Source organism: Helianthus annuus, chromosome 4 (genome assembly GCF_002127325.2).
Source record: "Helianthus annuus cultivar XRQ/B chromosome 4, HanXRQr2.0-SUNRISE, whole genome shotgun sequence".
In the NCBI taxonomy this organism is placed as follows: domain Eukaryota; kingdom Viridiplantae; phylum Streptophyta; class Magnoliopsida; order Asterales; family Asteraceae; genus Helianthus; species Helianthus annuus.
In genome coordinates, this window is record NC_035436.2 from 17,507,539 (window position 1) to 17,525,730 (window position 18,192).

Consider the following 18,192-nt stretch of genomic DNA (forward strand, 5'->3'; position numbering starts at 1 on the left):
ATCCCAACGCGGGAATGATACTATTTGGGTGATAGTAGATCGGTTGACTAAGTCTGCACACTTTCTGGCCATTAAGGAAACAGACAAGTTTTCTACCTTAGCAGAAATCTATTTAAAGGAAGTAGTCTCCAGGCACGGGGTGCCAACTTCTATTATTTCCGACCGAGACGCTCGTTTTACTTCCGAGTCGTGGCAAGCTATGCACAAATCCTTTGGCTCACGTTTGGACATGAGCACCACTTATCACCCGCAAACGGATGGGCAGTCTGAACGCACCATCTAAACCCTGGAAGACATGCTTAGAGCATGTGTGATCGATTTTGGCAAGAACTGGGAAAAGCATCTACCGCTGGTGGAATTCTCCTACAACAACAGCTACCACACTAGTATTCAGGCGACACCTTTTGAGGCATTGTACGGTCGTAAATGCCGATCACCTCTCTGCTGGGCGGAAGTCGGTGATAGTCAACTCACAGGCCCAGAACTGGTGGTGGACACAACAGAAAAGATTTCCCAGATCAGGCAACGCATGGCGGCAGCTCGTGACCGTCAGAAGAGCTACGCTGACAAGCGTAGGAAACCGCTAGAATTCCAGGTCGGGGACCGGGTTCTACTTAAAGTCTCACCCTGGAAGGGTGTGGTTCGTTTTGGTAAACGAGGCAAGCTGAATCCACGATATGTTGGACCATTCGAAATTACCGAGAAAATCGGTAAGGTTGCTTATAGATTGAACCTGCCTGCAGAGCTGAGTGCAGTGCACAACGTTTTTCACGTGTCTAATCTGAAGAAGTGTCTGTCAGATGAAACGTTCATAATTCCTTTCAAGGAACTCACTATTGATGAACAGCTACACTTTACTGAGGAACCGATTGAGATCACGGATCGAGAGATCAAAACCCTCAAACGTAGCCAGATACCCCTTGTGCGAGTTCGTTGGAACTCACGACGCGGCCCAGAGTTTACCTGGGAGCGGGAGGACCAGATGAAGTCTAAGTATCCCCAGTTGTTCCCAAACGAAAACCCCAGCACTGAAGCTACAACTGAATTTCGGGACGAAATTCCAAACTAACGGGGGGATGATGTGACACCCCGTTAAAACACGCTAGCTTGGCAGTGGCTGCCTTAACTTTCGGGACGAAAGTTCTTAAAACTTGGGGATAATGTGACACTCTAGGTTTTTCCGAACGAACACCTTGTAATATTTTGTGTATATATAAATATTATTAAATGGAAACGTGACTTTTACATGATATGTGTGATATGTATGTAATATATATATATATATATATATATATGAGAGTCGAGACCACGACCCGAGACCAGGACTCGCAACCACCCGGTTGCGAGTGGGCCACTCGGTCTCGAGTGGGCCTTTGGGCCGTAACCGGCTTGGGCCGAAATCCCCCAAGCTTATGTTGGAACCTTGTATATAAACCCAACCTCCCCCTCATTCTTCATTCTTTAGTTACCACAACACTTCTATACTCTCTCAACTAGAAACCTTCAACAACAATCCATCCTCATCCAACTTTCGGTTCAAGCTTGGATCTCGGTCAAGGAAACTCGGACAAGTTCATCACCACTAACTCGGACACTTTATCTTCTCTCATTTTCTTCCTTTATTTCGGCTCATTCTTCTTCTTCACAACCGGTTAGTGTTGTTACTATGTGCATGAGATTTATGTATGTTGTATGAACTAGAAATGCTTGGTTAGTAGTGTTACACATGATTTTTGGGTGATTTGTGAAGTTGGATTATGGGTGTTAAACCTTATGTATGAATATTTGCTAAACATGTTTAAAATAACTAGAAATGGTAGTTTAAGAGAGTTCATGGCCAACCAAACTATACTTCTTTATTTCTTGCAAAAATGATGATGTTAAACATAAGATTTCGGCTACAAACATGTATGTTTCTTGTCCTTGCATGATTGATGAAATATGTAAGTTTTAGTTCATAAAATGAATGGTTATGTTGGACATAAAAAAAAAACCCTAGGATGTTGAATATGGATGAACTTGTTATGAACATGTTGAATAATGGTTGAGTATTTGAAAACCCTTGTGATTTGATCCATATTTGGTTGATAGACAGTTTGGGTAAGTTGTTAGTTAAACCCTATTGGTTGTTTCCTGATTTGGGGACTGATGTCTTGTACCAACTAACCTGACTTAGTCTGCATCATCACGTGTACATGAAAGGGACATATTACGACTCGCAACCACAGCATTCCGACTCGAGACCACGCAGTTGCGACTCGCAACCATAGCATGACAAGTCGAAACCACACGATTGCGACTCGAGACTACAACGGTTGCGACTCGCAACCACAACGTGACAACTCGAGACCACGGTTGCGACTCGCAACCACAGCGTGACAAGCCGAGACCTCCTGGTTGCGACTCGAGACCGCCTGGTTGCGAGTGGGCTGTCCATTTTGGTTATTGGGCCGATATGTGTTTAACTTGGGCTATCTGTTGACTGGATTATGTGTCGCTGTTGACTGCTTAAATGTTTAGGCCGGCCCAATAACCCCACGACTGTTTACTTGTATGTATGCTTCGTGCCAGTTATGTGTATAGATTTTTATGTGAATGCTTGTACACCGAACCTGACCTATACCGGTAACCATGTTAGGACGTGGTGACCAACGTGATTGACAAGTAACCTAAACCTACCGAGCAACCCAAGGTGAGTTCACAACTTAAAAGCATGCGTCCCGGTGGTTTGGGACACGAGACTAAAACAACCCTATCCCCTTGTAAAAGGGATACCATCTACATACCTTCCCTAGTTATTGGGAACAAAACTTACTTTTCCTTCCCTGGTATTGGGAAACCTTTTGGTTAATTACTGTTTATACGGATTGCAACTAACGGCACTAAACGAAACTCTATCACTCAAGTCCCTACTACAAATACCGATTAGTCGCCGGGGTCAGGCGAACGGGTTATTAGTTGATAGCGCTATTTAGGTGTTTACCAGCCTCACACCGTGCCCTGGTTTGGGATCGGTCGTGAACTAATGTACTCAGGCATCCGTCAATGATGATAGAACATTGACATCGGGGCATCCTGCGGAAACGCAACGGTTACCTAGTGTTCGGTATTGGAAAAACAGTTTAGTCGCTAACTTTTGGGGTAGCTCCCCATGGCATGTATAAACGGATAAATTAACTGGTGAAACAAGTTTTTGGAAATTAAAACTGGACAACTAGTGAACTCACTCAGCATTATTGTTGACCCCTTACTGCATGCTTTGCAGGTAACCTGTGACGAAGGAGCTTGCTGCTTGGGAATGAGTAGTGTCTGTCCACCCTCGTGTTGGGTGTTACCTATTTTGAAATATGAACTCTGTTCAAACTGCTTTACTATTGCTTCCGCTACTTATTACTGTTTGAACTTAAAACTTTAAACTCTGAACTTGATGTTTGCTAATCTTATAGTTAGTAAGTATTACTTTTGTTATCAACTTAATTATTCAGTATAATTGGTGGCTGGATCCTGGTCAGTCACGCCCTCAAAGCGGGTGTTATCCGCAGGTGGATTTTGGGGGTGTGACAAATTTCAATACATTGAAAATACGGGTTTCATTAAACTTTATTTACACAATTAAAACTATACAAGATAACATGCTTGAGTTCGTCATTTAACAAAACAACGATACATAGTGCGGAAGCTTATTTCTTGATCGTGTTCGGTTCTTCGTTGTGCTTGATCATCCTCCGGTGCTAAAATCATACCTGAAACTCATAAAACATGAGTTGGATTAGTCATATGTAACTTAGAACATATTTAAACGAGTCCTGGAAGCAAAACTGATTAAAATAAAATTTTTTCGCTAAATCAGGGTTCTGTCGCGTGTCGCGGAGGAACCAGGTTGTTCCTTCGCGTGTCGCCTGGGAAACCAGTTTCCAGCAGTTTGCAGTTCAGATCAGCTATGCCAGTTTTTACGGAAACGGCCATAACTTCTTCGTTATTGATCCGTTTTACCCGATTCTTTTTCCTACGCGTCCGTAATTTAATCCTCCATCTTATGGAGTTAAAATCCTACATCCAACATAAGAAATTTTGAGACTTCTAAGCCTTTGACTCGTTACCATTTTACCGAATTTTAACCCGTTTATGCATTTTATCAAACAAACGTATTTGTTTGATTCCTATGTTACATACACTTCTATAAATTAATGTTACCTACCATATTAGGTTCTAATCATAGGTTTATTACACAATTTAAACCCGTTTTCGCTTGTATGCTTATTTTGACCCGTTAAGGGTATTTAAGCACTTTCGAGCCTAAAATCGCTTTCGATTGCTTCTAGCATTACATCACCACATTTCTTACCCTATAATACCCCACCTCGACTGTATTTAAGGTGAGTTTATTGTGGTGATCTTATATAACCCAAATTTTACCTCTAGAATCAATATTTTACGGCAAAACTCAAATAGTGCTGTTTGACTAAAAATAATACCTCTTTCATCTTCTATACTTATTCTAAGTATTTGCCCTATCATAAAACTCGTTTCCAAACAACTTTTAAAGGTTGTTTGTTCCAATTAGCCAACGAGGGCATTTTGGTCGATTTTATTCTCTTTACTACTAAGTACTCTCTTTCCCATTTATTCGAACAAAATAGCATTTTTAACTAAAACATGAATATGCGTACCTGTCCCGGATCAACAAGTAGACCCGATTCATACCTTGTTTTCATTATCACACAATCAATAGTGACGAAATCATCCGATTTTGCTAATCGGTCCTGTTAGCATAAGACTTGACAACCATATTAGTCGATATTGTCAAATGGTGTTATCAACACCATTCGACCCGTTTGGACTACACGCCCAACGTCATCTATTTAATCAAAACATCGTTTTTGATTTCCAATTTATACGTCCATTCATCCCGGATTTTATTAACATACCCTTTTTCTTTAAACTCTTTTCTTACAAAATTCAACCCATTTCGGCTTACGCTATGAGTATCCTTTTAACCTTTATTTACACTAGTCGACATTTGACCAATTTCCGTTTTTGTCCTTTTTCCCCCATTATTAGATTACACGACAAGGTAATCTTAACAAAAATCCATATTTCAAAAACAATCGTTATCCGTTTACAACGTATTGAATAAACGAGTATTCTACATAAGTGTGTAAATTACACTTACCTTGCATCCGAATTACGCTTTTTCTTTTCTCACTTGCTTCGATCAACCCGCTTTCTCCCCAAGCTTCACCTAGCTTGTTAAGCGCCTACTATCATCCATCATTCACAAGGTTGTTAGATTAGTCATTCTAAATCATGACTTTCACACCTTATGAATCTTTGATTACTTTCTTATTGAACTAAATCATAAATCATGAGTTTAATTCTCATGTCAAGACCCACTTCAAATCAAGTATGAATTCTTAACAATTTCCCTTTTTGTTCAAGTAGTTCTTTCATACAAGTTAGTATGGTGTTTATAAACACCAATACAACATAAATTTCATTAAATCATCCTAAACCCCTTTTTCATAAGCTTTAACGCATAATTCTTTATAATAATCAAATCTGCGTTTTTACCCAACTTTTAGCATTTTAATCCGCACTTAGGCGTTTCATCAAACACCTAGCGGGTCAGATTTTTATATCATCAAAACCAAGTTTATGACTTGTAATTATCATCTAAATTAACTTCAATTAAACAATTTTACACAAGTCTTAACATCCATATTTCTGAATTTTACTCTTAAATTCAGATTATGCTAGAACAAGATCATCAATTCTAGGGTTTATCAAGTTTTCTCCAAGTTCATTAATCACCTACCATGGTGGTTATAAATTCTATAAATATTCATGAAATCTTTTTACATGATTTCACCTAGGGTTCATCCCTAGACACCATATCTCTTCTAATTACATTCATGCATGACACAACCAAGCCAAATTTCGATTTTTCATAATTAACCTAGAACTTGAGATGAATCAAAACACTAGAATTTCACATACCTTGTGATCCCTTCAGTGAGGTGATCACTAATTCGTGCTTGAAACTTGATTTAGGACTGATTAGGAGCTTCAGTTTGATGGAAATCGATTGAATTAGGGTTGTGGGAAAACCCCTATGTCGCCCCTGTGCAGAGAACGACCAGACACACACTTCTTGTGTGTGTTTGGTGTAATATCTTTTGTTTTAATATCCCAAGTTTCAAGTTTAATCATTCTAGTCCCTCAACTTGTGTTTTCTTTATGATTGAGGAGTTTTAACCCTATTTAAGTTATTTTTAGACTTGTAGTTAACTAGGTTATAATTTTTCCTAGTTATTCATCTTGTACAAAAACCCGTTTTAGTTTAAGTCCCGTTAAATCTCGGGCCTTTTTATATATTTTGCTTTCTCAAGGTATTTCCCATCCTTTTAATAAATATTAGACTTATTTGTTTAAATCCTAATATTCACCGAGTTAATTTTACCACTAACGATATTTTACCCGTTTTTACTATTGACGAGATTTGATTACCAAACCCGTTTTTCGGGGTGTTACAAGTCTACCCCCCTTAAAGAGGTTTCGTCCTCGAAACCTTTTCTTTCGTAATTTATCGAGTTTAACTCTATGCATATGCTCTCGATAATCAATTGAGCATTGCTCATATTTTAATCGATTACTAATATTACCAGAAAAATTATGGTAATACCTTTTTGGTTGCAAAACATCTACGTGCCTCATTCGACATAAAGCAACTTGAAATAACGTAATTTCGTTATTTCTACTAATTTAATTAACTTAGCGATATCCATATTATCGAACCCTTTGTGAGTCCGTTACCTTGACCCGTTTAAAGGTCTTTGGTGAAATCTTTCACTTTTAGCAACAAATTCTTTTATTTTCAAATTTATTTATTCGGTTCAGTTATACCGAATCCACCGCTTACAAGCAAACCAAATTTATTTAAATGACCTTAACCGATCTCACTAACTAGACTTATTGGTCCAGTTACTTTCTACCCTTATTATTTGCTATGGTTTACCTTATTAGGTAACCATTTAAAAAAAAAAACTCGTTATCTTTTAGTTAAAAGTTTTCATGTATACTGACGCGTACGTCTTTCATGTGTAAGGCCTCGCGGGCCGTTACTTACTGCTTATAACCCTTAATCTTTATTGACTGAGTTGTAACTTGACCACTCAGTCTCGTTAGTCTTTTAACAGGTTTATCGCGCGCTTGTCTTATATTAACAAGCGTTTTGTATTCGTCATGACATTTTCTTAACTTTGAATAGTTTTGCCGGCTAGCCTAATTTGACACCGTCACTTCATACCCCGTCACACGGGTATACTAATTTGCCATCTCCGGCCTTATGTGTGTCTAAGATTCTCTAAACCATCTCATACTACTTATGTTTGTTAAAATATTGCTTTTGACTAAAAACTAAATTTTTAGTTTACATTTTCTCCTTGTCTTATATCTTTTTCTCATGTCTAGGAATTTCCGTTTTAAGTTTTATTCCTGACCATTATTAATTTACACGGAGAATTGTAACCAGTTTCCCTTGCTTTACAATATTGGCCCGTAGGTTTCTTCACTTAGCGTCATGGGCTATTTCTTTATATGTTTCACCTTTTAAGGTGAGACCCAACAGTTCGTCTCTTCCTATTTATGACCCAACGGTCTCCTTGGTCTCGTAGACCTTATCACTACATTTTATCCCGTAGGTTATGATGATCCCATAGATCGTCTTTTATTCATGTCTACATTCATATGTCTATTTATACTTATATATCTTTAAAGCATCCTTTGTTATGTTTGGAATCATTTAATTTTGTTTTTGAACTTTGGTTGACTTTGACCGTAGTCTAAGGTTTCTTTTGTTCACTTTCGGGCTTTACTTTCGGGCTATCTTTCCGACTTTACGACTTCTAACGTCATTTACACGTCGGTTTGCTTACGTTTACCGTTACCCGGTTTATACTTATACTCCTTTACAACCCATTACCCGGGTCCTTCTATCTTATTGTTTTCAGCCTTCCGATTTCACCGGTTTGCGTTTTCCTATTATATTAAGCGTTATTCCTCAATTGACTCGTTTGACTCATTTTGGGTGAATTTTCATCACTTATGAATGTTAAACTTCATTTTCTATTTGACCCGTCCAACTTTGAAATGGTTGAACGTAATTACCAAAATTTATGTTTGCGAAAATTCTTGTCATCCTTTAGTCATGACTCGTATTCCGAGTCTTTTGACTTTCTCTTTCGCGCTCCCGTCTCTCGGTTTGCGCATTCACCCACAATCCTACCCGTTCATCGGGTATTTTTACCGTAATCATTATCAAGTAACCATTCTTATATGGTTTTAGACATCATTTCAATTTATTTGGTCGTCTTAGCGAAATCCATCGCTTTTATTTAATTAAGTCCTTTATTCATTATTCAATTCGTTTGACTTGTCCACGTGAATTTCATCACTTATGTCGATAAAAATTTTATCCCCATGCCTTAGCATTCTCATTAGTTAGTTTGTATTTTCATTTTCTCCGATCTTTGTCCCTTCTCTCGGGCTCATCATTTTAACGTAATACGTTCCTGTCGTCCGACTTGCATTTACGTTTACTATCAAACATCTTATTTATTTGATTCATTTGGGTACTATTTTAGTTTGTCCCATTCACCCCGCCCTTACTACGTCAGACGTAAATGTGTCCGCTACTTACTTGGCCAGAGTAAGCGATTAACACATGACACGCATGACCTTTTTATAGTTTTCACATCACGTGTCACACCCCCAAATTACCACCTAGGGAGTGTCCCTGTCAGGCGTGTGACAAACCAATACCGAGCCACTAATCATATTGAACCAATCATAATGTTGAATAAATTCATCAATTACTCTGAAAAGTACTGTTAATAAATTTAAAAGAAAACCAACATGTTCAGCGGAAGCAAATAAAAGAAAACATAATTAACTGTTTCAGTTTAAATGTGTGAAATCAATAAACCCATCATTCGTATCCAATCAGCACGACCCATGACCACTCCAGCTACTTCAGACAGCAAGTTCCAAATCCGTATAACCTAACAACCTGCGAGCATGCAACAAGTGTATCAGACAACGCTGGTGAGTTCATAGTTTTACGAAAACGTTGTTTACCAAGTATGTAGTTAATCCATTGAAGTTAATTCCCGAAGTAATGTTGAAAACAATGTTGATAATACCCCAATACAAGACGACTTCTGATTATTTTGCCCTTTCTCCAATGCTCCTATCAAAGCATTGGTCATGACTAGGTCATTAGTTCAACACTCGTCCTCCCAGGAACGGGGTGAGGTTGCCAAACCTAAGTAGCGCTACTAACTAATACCATGTTACCTTCCCGGTAACCAAACAACACGGAGGGACTTTAAAGGTGATAGGAAGAGTATATTATCCAACATTCCCGTTTTACCCAAAAGACTTATCCCTCCCCAGGATACCCACTGACTGTCCCAACCACCGGGACGCATGCTCAAGAGAGATGAACTCACCTTTGGTTTGCTCGGTAAGATTTAAGTTGGTGTTCACAGTTTGATCAATCCAATCCTAGTATGGTTTCAGTACCAATCAGTTACTTACACACCCAGATCACATATCTTTAATATGCAAGTATGAACAGGCTTGGCATATATTATCACATGAATTACAGCGAGTATTCAAGTTATGTACATACACCTTCACATCACACGCCATATGCCATAATGTCACACGTTGAGAACCCATTTCCATTTATATACACATAGTTGGTTCACTATACACTCACATAACAAATTCATGCTACACCAGACACACAGCAAGTAGACGAAATACATGAGCATATTTTCCTAATTCATAACTTTAATTTTAACCAACTGTATAACTATATATATAATTAATACAACATAGGTGTGTATTTAATAATTGTGTGCGGCCCACATCACCTACCCAAACCAATATGGCACGGCCCAGTTACCATACCAAGCCCAACTAAAAAGGATGTTATCCGTTTAATACTTTAGCCCAACCGGATTTGCATGTTATTATTATTTCAATTCCCAATTATAACCAGCCCATCTCAAGTATGTTTGCCACTGTTCGATCCAACAGCCCCCAAAGTGGATCTGTGATTTATCAATTTCCATCTTTACTATTAACATTTTATTTTAATCATCATCAGTTACACCCACTCATAATAATTATTAAGCATATCTGAATTCATGAAATTGATTCAATTATACAACATTGTTTTCTAACCATGAAATACCTAACAGTTTCCACACAAAACATCATGTTCAACTTTTTTTTTTAAACAACCCAGCTTAATAGTACACTTATATCATCGACCCAAGTATTAATCAAGTTATCCCATTACCCTACATACCCTAATTAATTAACAATCTGTTATCAGGACCCTTGTTATCATTTAATCCATAACAAAACATTTACAAAACCCATGGATACCATATCATGTGCACTGTTATATCTATTTTACCATGGATTTCCATACCGAGACAACCATCATAATTAACCACCTATATGCATCGAACCACCATTAAATAATCGGAAGACATGAGCATGGTATTAACGAAACTTACTTTACCTATATAACAAAATCATTAATCACTAATCCATACCTCCTAGTTTGCATGTGCAGCCAATGACATCAATTTTAACGTTTCACATAACATCACTATTACTTGTTTCAGTTTAATACTTCAAAGTATGTTGCAAATAAATCCTAGATTATTCTTAAATCGATTCAAGCACCAAGAAGGTAACAAACTATGATCCATGGCCTCAACAAACAGCAAGAAGATTACATGAATTGATTAACATACTAACCGGAGTGTAGAAGATGCAACTAGTAGGCTTCGATGAAGAGGGGGGGGGTCTCCTGTTGCCGTCGCACTTCCAAGAGGGTAGGGTTTGTTGTTGTAGTTCTGTGATATTTCGTTTACGTAATTGTGTATATATCATATCCTAATTTCACTAATCGACCCCTAATACAAGTCCTACTTGGGCTCCTTGGCATGTGAGTGTAAGCCCAACATATGTGAACTAGAAATCGGCCCAAACATATGTGTTATGTGTAGACTAGTAATTGGCCCAAACATATTATCGATACAGAATTGACCCATTAAGTCCTATAATATGTAACACGTACCACCATGCGTCACGTTTTACGATTAGGGGATTTATTAGGGTTACGAGTGGTGCGTAAAGAATAACCTACTGACATGTAATGAAGTTATAACACCCTACTATGTTTAGGCGACATTAACCTCGGAAGTTCGGGTCGTCACATCATCCCCAACTTGAAAGAAATTTCGTCCCGAAATTTGACAAGTAAGCACAGAGAAATCAAGTGGTAAATCAAGATTGTTCCGGATTATTCTCAGGTGTCACATCATCCCCAACTTGAAAGGGAATTTCGTCCTCGAAATTCACCAGTTGCATCGGAATCGATTCAGCAGATTCGTACGATTGCGGATACTTAGTCTCGAGTTCTAACGAACTCTCATAATTGGAATTTGACAGTGCTCGCAAACCTTAACCTCCTGGGGCATGATTTCAATAGGCACCTTGACAACTGCAACTTGACGTTAGACTCAGACTCTAAGAAAGTATCACAAGCGTTTCGTCGGAAAAACACTACTTTAGATTCGCGACATAAATGACATCATGAACGTTACCCAATTCGTCAGGTAACTCGAGCTTTTAAGCGATGTGACCGATTCTTTCCATAGGTAAGAGTCCTTCCACTTTGCACCAAAGCCGGTCACACACATGCTCACAACATGTCTTCGAGTGCCAGGAGAGTTCGTTTTCTCTGACCGTTTGTCCAACGACAGTAAGCAATACTCTGGTCCTGGCGTGGGCCAAGGGTGTTGCGTAGTGTCTCACATAGATCATGCATGGATCAAATTCAGAGATAACAGGAGTTGGCACCTTGTGCCTAAAAGCCGCCTCTCTCAGAGGAACATTCAGAACTGTGAAGACTCGTCTGTTTTCCTTGAGTGCAAGAATGTGTACTAGTAACTTGAGTCCATCAATGATCACCCAGGGGATAATGTTTCCGTTTCGAGTTGTAAGTAGACTAGTGACAAAATCCCTGGAAGTCTGTTATGTAGGCCTTCAGGCCCGGTCATCCGTACATGGTCTTCAGGTTTTAATTCATCCTATCAAAACTCAGGTGATTAGGCTATCGAGATCCGCGTGCTTCGCCTGCACCAGTTCCCTAATGTTGTTGTATAGTGAGGTCCATATTCGTTTCACGAAGTAGCAAATATTGTCCAACCTGCCAAAGGTTGCCTCCCCATGCCCCGCATGGGTTAATCTTGAGAACTCTCTTCCTTCGAAACAAGGGTATACAGGAGGCCCTTGTGATCGGTCTAGGTAGTGCATTTGGTACCATCCAAGTAATGCCTCTAATTTAAATCCAAAGACTACGGCTTCCACCGCAGGTCGTGACTCGTGCGGTCCTTCCTGTAAGTCCACCACGTAAGTCGTCGCCTTCTCATGTTGTATCGGTGCATAACCGGGACTCTAATTCGAACAATCATGGTATGCCGCCAGACCATCAGTACCCTCAGATAGGAGTGATGCTCAGTGCGTTGCAGAGTTTGGTTTCAAAAGCTGAAAAGACGTTCCGCGACTTTGTTTTCCCAAGAATTCACAGCTCCCAGCTGTGCTAAGGAGGTTGTAGTTACGCAATCTTCGAAAACCCTATGATGAATCTGTGATAGTATCCAGCGAACTCAAAGGATTGTTGTATCCCAGAAGGAATCTGAAATTGCATAAGGTCAATCTGAAATTCCACCTGACGATGTGGAAGTAAACCAGGTAACTCTTCAGAAGACACGTCAGAAAATTCACAAATAACTGGAAGATACTCGATCTTCCTTTCTTAAAGTGGCGAATCGATGACGAGAGCTAGAATAGCAGAGTAGCCCTTCCGTAGACACTTCTGGGCTTTCACGACTGAGACGATGCCAACAATGGCACCACTACGATGATCTTGAACTGATAAGGATTCCCCACTGGGGAGAGGGATACGCACGATTTTCTTTTTGCAGAGAATTTCTGCTTGATACATAGATAACCAAGTCCATGTCAACGACCACGTCAAAACTTACAAGAGTATTGGGAAGTAGGTCAATGTCGAACACTTGACCCACGAGATCAAGTTTACAGCCAAAAAGAACATGAGAAGCTTCTATCGATTTACTATCAGTTAATTCTACTACATGCTTATTTACAAGAAGGGTGGGAGTTAGTCCTAACTGGCGACTGAACCCCAAAGACACAAGACTCAAATCGGCACCAAAGTCGAATAAAACAGAAACAGAAAGATCATTCAAAGAAGACGTACCGGTCTCAGCATTACCCTTCATTGCGAGCTTCCCCAGCGCCAATAGTAAATACTCTTCCACGTGCCCCGTTCCCACCGTTGTTCCCGTTGTTGTTATTCCCTGCGTTGTTGTTGTTGCCAGCATTCTGGTTAAGCTGAGGGCAATCCCTCTTAAAATGACCCTCATCACCACACTGAAAGCACCCCATTTGATTTCCCCGGTTTTGTTGGGACTGTTGCCTCTCCTGTTGCTGTGGCTGCTGCTGCGGCTGCTTTGGAAGCCAGACCCTGCAATCTTTAGCCATATGACCCACCTTGTTGCACCTATGACATACCCGGGTGCACGGTCCGCGATGGTGAAACATACACCTATCACACTTTGGTAACTTCCCCGCGTAGGAACCCTGATTTGAATTGTTGCTCTGATTCTGGTTCACAGAAGACGACTGGCTAAAACTACGGTGGATGCTGTTGTCTGCCCTTTTCTGAGGTTGGCTGGCACTGGTTGCTTTGTCAGTATCGTTCCATTTTCGCTTGTGATCACTAGCAGGTGTGGTAGCTGTAGCAGTCGAGGTAGTAGCAGAAACACGTGGCGGCAAGTTGCCACGTTCGACCTCTTGGTCAGTAATCTTATGTGCCAAACGGACGATACGGGGCAGATTGTCTAGGTTTGCAGCAGTAACGTACCCCTTAACAGCTGGTGTTAAGCCCTTGAGATACAACTCAATTCGCCGAGGTGGGGGTCGAGACATGTTAGGGCACAAAGTTGCTAAATCATTAGACCTCCTAGTGTATGCTTCAATCTCAGATCCCTCCATTTTCAGATTGTAGAACTCGTTCTCCAATTTCTGAATCTCATCACGAGGACAATACTCCTCTCGCATCAACTCCTTGAAATCATCCCAAGTGGTGGCATTTGCCATCTCAATACCCAACATCTGAACTTGGGCATTCCACCATGTAAGGGCACCATCCTCGAGGGTGCCCGTAGCATACTTCACTCTGTCCCCAGCTGGACAGTTACACATTGCAAATACCGATTCTGCCTTTTCAAACCATCGTAGGAGCCCTACAGCCCCTTCAGTCCCACTGAAGGTCTGTGGCTTACAATCCATGAACATCTTGTATGTACAAACAGGTGGAGCAGGTGGATTGTTTTGATTTGCGGGTTGACCTAAAACGTAAGAACGTACAACGCACTGGTACGATTCGAGTATACGACACAAGGATATAAAGTAATTGGCACATATCGTACCAGCCTGGTAAGCCGCTAGGGCTTCAGCTACACGAGTGTTGATCAAGTTGGTCAGCTCAGCTTGGGTCATCGCGATGTGACCACGTCCATGTCCTCGTCCACTCATGATTCTATAGGGTAAGAGGGAAAAGGTTACGAGTTGAAATGAAGTACAGGTCAAGTATCACGTTGAAATCTACAATCTACCAAGTTTACACACAATAGGGCAGAACCCTTCTCACGCTCGTTAAGCCTCACTGGGACTTGCATGCACCTCGCGTTATTATTATGTGTGCACCCATAATAATAAGGCGATTTGCATGCTTATCTCAGCGCCTCTTAACTTGCCTTAAAAAGGTTCCCCATATTCAAATAGCAACGAAAGGTTTTACAGGATCAAGAATCACAATAGTCAAAGGGTTGTGTCACACTAACAGTTCACATAACAGGGGTTGGTAACATAAGGGCTCATATTGTTATGCCAAGTGTGCAGTCACGTGTAATGTTATACATAAGTGTACGATAGATATACTATGCAATAGTAAATGAGAAACGAACCTTGCAGTCTGGAGCCGAGTGTCATGGTCGATTTCGGTACTGTTCGGTTATAGTCTGGTTTTATAAAAACGTTTTAAAACCAAGTTCACTATAACCAGTGGCTCTGATACCAAACTGTCACACCCCCAAATTACCACCTAGGGAGTGTCCCTGTCAGGCGTGTGACAAACCAATACCGAGCCACTAATCATATTGAACCAATCATAATGTTGAATAAAATCATCAATTATTCTGAAAAGTACTGTTAATAAATTTAAAAGAAAACCAACATGTTCAGCGGAAGCAAATAAAAGAAAACATAATTAACTGTTTCAGTTTAAATGGGTGAAATCAATAAACCCATCATTCGTATCCAATCAGCACGACCCATGACCACTCCAGCTACTTCAGACAGCAAGTTCCAAATCCGTATAACCTAACAACCTGCGAGCATGCAACAAGTGTATCAGACAACGCTGGTGAGTTCATAGTTTTACGAAAACGTTGTTTACCAAGTATGTAGTTAATCCATTGAAGTTAATTCCCGAAGTAATGTTGAAAACAATGTTGATAATACCCCAATACAAGACGGCTTCTGATTATTTTGCCCTTTCTCCAATGCTCCTATCAAAGCATTGGTCATGACTAGGTCATTAGTTCAACACTCGTCCTCCCAGGAACGGGGTGAGGTTGCCAAACCTAAGTAGCGCTACTAACTAATACCATGTTACCTTCCCGGTAACCAAACAACACGGAGGGACTTTAAAGGTGATAGGAAGAGTATATTATCCAACAATCCCGTTTTACCCAAAAGACTTATCCCTCCCCAGGATACCCACTGACTGTCCCAACCACCGGGACGCATGCTCAAGAGAGATGAACTCACCTTTGGTTTGCTCGGTAAGATTTAAGTTGGTGTTCACAGTTTGATCAATCCAATCCTAGTATGGTTTCAGTACCAATCAGTTACTTACACACCCAGATCACATATCTTTAATATGCAAGTATGAACAGGCTTGGCATATATTATCACATGAATTACAGCGAGTATTCAAGTTATGTACATACACCTTCACATCACACGCCATATGCCATAATGTCACACGTTGAGAACCCATTTCCATTTATATACACATAGTTGGTTCACTATACACTCACATAACAAATTCATGCTACACCAGACACACAGCAAGTAGACGAAATACATGAGCATATTTTCCTAATTCATAACTTTAATTTTAACCAACTGTATAACTATATATATAATTAATACAACATAGGTGTGTATTTAATAATTGTGTGCGGCCCACATCACCTACCCAAACCAATATGGCACGGCCCAGTTACCATACCAAGCCCAACTAAAAAGGATGTTATCCGTTTAATACTTTAGCCCAACCGGATTTGCATGTTATTATTATTTCAATTCCCAATTATAACCAGCCCATCTCAAGTATGTTTGCCACTGTTCGATCCAACAGCCCCCAAAGTGGATCTGTGATTTATCAATTTCCATCTTTACTATTAACATTTTATTTTAATCATCATCAGTTACACCCACTCATAATAATTATTAAGCATATCTGAATTCATGAAATTGATTCAATTATACAACATTGTTTTCTAACCATGAAATACCTAACAGTTTCCACACAAAACATCATGTTCAACTTTTTTTTTTTTAAAACAGCCCAGCTTAATAGTACACTTATATCATCGACCCAAGTATTAATCAAGTTATCCCATTACCCTACATACCCTAATTAATTAACAATCTGTTATCAGGACCCTTGTTATCATTTAATCCATAACAAAACATTTACAAAACCCATGGATACCATATCATGTGCACTGTTATATCTATTTTACCATGGATTTCCATACCGAGACAACCATCATAATTAACCACCTATATGCATCGAACCACCATTAAATAATCGGAAGACATGAGCATGGTATTAACGAAACTTACTTTACCTATATAACAAAATCATTAATCACTAATCCATACCTCCTAGTTTGCATGTGCAGCCAATGACATCAATTTTAACGTTTCACATAACATCACTATTACTTGTTTCAGTTTAATACTTCAAAGTATTCAACATAGTTGTTGCAAATAAATCCTAGATTATTCTTAAATCGATTCAAGCACCAAGAAGGTAACAAACTATGATCCATGGCCTCAACAAACAGCAAGAAGATTACATGAATTGATTAACATACTAACCGGAGTGTAGAAGATTCAACTAGTAGGCTTCGATGAAGAGGGGGGGGGGTCTCCTGTTGCCGTCGCACTTCCAAGAGGGTAGGGTTTGTTGTTGTAGTTCTGTGATATTTCGTTTACGTAATTGTGTATATATCATATCCTAATTTCACTAATCGACCCCTAATACAAGTCCTACTTGGGCTCCTTGGCATGTGAGTGTAAGCCCAACATATGTGAACTAGAAATCGGCCCAAACATATGTGTTATGTGTAGACTAGTAATTGGCCCAAACATATTATCGATACAGAATTGACCCATTAAGTCCTATGATATGTAACACGTACCACCATGCGTCACGTTTTACGATTAGGGGATTTATTAGGGTTACGAGTGGTGCGTAAAGAATAACCTACTGACATGTAATGAAGTTATAACACCCTACTATGTTTAGGCGACATTAACCTCGGAAGTTCGGGTCGTCACATCACGCCCTATTTAAGTAACGCCTCTATTTAGTTTTCTTGGAAGTAATATCCTGGATAGGTATTCTATTCAGGCTTTCCAAGTTTCTAGCTTACATATGCAACAATCAGTTTCTACATGTTTATTGCATATTGTCATTTGTGCGATTATATTTAAAAGCACGCACCTGGTAATGCTTGCCCCCGGGCGTTTCTTGCCTTTAAATTTGTTCGCGGTCGTTACGCGATTTAGTCCTTGGTGAGCATGCTCCTCTTGTCATACTTCGGACCGTTCTTCTATCATATCCATAATTTGTTAAGCTCTCGCTATCCTCATATGCGAGTGTCCTTCAACTAAAACATATACAACAGTTAATAATTTCAACATTAAAGGATGCCCGTA

The 18,192-nt window shown here is 39.7% G+C and overlaps 1 long non-coding RNA gene across 2 annotated transcripts; it reads right to left on the reverse strand.

The window, feature by feature from the left end:
- Nucleotides 1-3,644: 3,644 nt before the first annotated feature.
- LOC110871262 lies at nt 3,645-6,076 on the reverse strand. Of its 2 annotated transcripts, none has more exons than XR_002553600.2 (4): nt 5,998-6,076; nt 5,174-5,261; nt 4,671-4,763; nt 3,645-3,743 (listed from the first exon to the last, which is right to left on the reverse strand). It is a non-coding gene; the product is annotated as an uncharacterized LOC110871262 (long non-coding RNA). The 2 variants fall into 2 exon arrangements; XR_002553601.2 differs by having other exon boundaries at nt 5,174-5,258; nt 5,998-6,069.
- Between the last annotated feature and the right edge of the window lie 12,116 nt (nt 6,077-18,192).